A 1,229-nucleotide genomic window follows, 5' to 3' on the forward strand; every position below is an offset into this window, starting at 1 on the left:
GAAATAAGAGTGACCACAGATTTTTATTATTTTCCTTCTAGCGCCTCTAGTTTAGCCAGAAAATGGACCTTGAGTTTTTCACTCAAAAATCATGTTTTGGTGGGAAATAAGAGCGATCACAAATTTTCATTATTTTCCTTCTAACGCCTCTTGTTTAGCCGCAAAATGGACTTTTAGTTTTTCACTCAAAAATCATGTTTTGGTGGGAAAAAAGAGCTAGTTTAGCCAAAAAATGGACTTTTAGTTTTTCACTCAAAAATCATGTTTTGGTGGGAAATAAGAGCGATCACAGATTTTCATTATTTTCCTTCTAGCGCCTTTAGTTTAGCCAAAATCACTCAAAAATCATGTTTTGGTGGGAAATAATTTTCATTATTTTCCTTCTAGCGCCTCTAGTTTAGCCAGAAAATGGACTTTTAGTTTTTCACTCAAAAATCATGTTGTGGTGGGAAATAAATGGGAAATAAGATCACAGATTTTCATTATTTTCATTCAAGCGCCTCAAGTTTAGCCAGAAAATGGACTTTTAGTTTTGCACTCAAAAATCATGTTTTGGTGGGAAATAAGAGTGATTACAGATTTTCATTGTATTCCTTCTAGCGCCTCTAAATTAGCCAGAAAATGGACATTTAGTTTTTCACTCAAAAATCATGTTTTGGTGGGAAATGAGAGTGATCACATATTTTCATTATTTTCCTTCTAGCGCCTCTAGTTTAGCCAGAAAATGGAATTTTAGTTTTTCACTCAAAAATCACGAATTTCATTATTTTCTTTCTAGCGCCTCTAATTTAGCCAGAAAATGGACTTTTAGTTTTTCACTCAAAAATCATGTTTTGGTGGGAAATAAAAGTGATCACAGATTTTCACTGTTTTCCTTCTAGCGCCTCTATGGACCAAGTTTTGGTGGGAAATAAGAGTGATCACAGATTTTCATTATTTTCCTTCTAGTGCCTCTAGTTTAGCCAGAAAATGGACTTTAAGTTTTTCACTCAAAAATCATGTTTTGGTGGGAAATAAGAGTGATCACAGATTTTCACTGTTTTCCTTCTAGCGCCCCTATGGACCAAGTTTTGGTGGGAAATAAGAGTGATCACAGATTTTCATTATTTTCCTTCTAGCGCCTCTAGTTTAGCCAGAAAATGGACTTTTAGTTTTTCACTCAAAAATCATGTCTTGGTGGGAAATAAGAGTGATTACAGTTTTTCATTATTTTCCACCTTGCGCCTCTA

This window comes from Lucilia cuprina, chromosome 4, assembly GCF_022045245.1.
Source record: "Lucilia cuprina isolate Lc7/37 chromosome 4, ASM2204524v1, whole genome shotgun sequence".
In the NCBI taxonomy this organism is placed as follows: domain Eukaryota; kingdom Metazoa; phylum Arthropoda; class Insecta; order Diptera; family Calliphoridae; genus Lucilia; species Lucilia cuprina.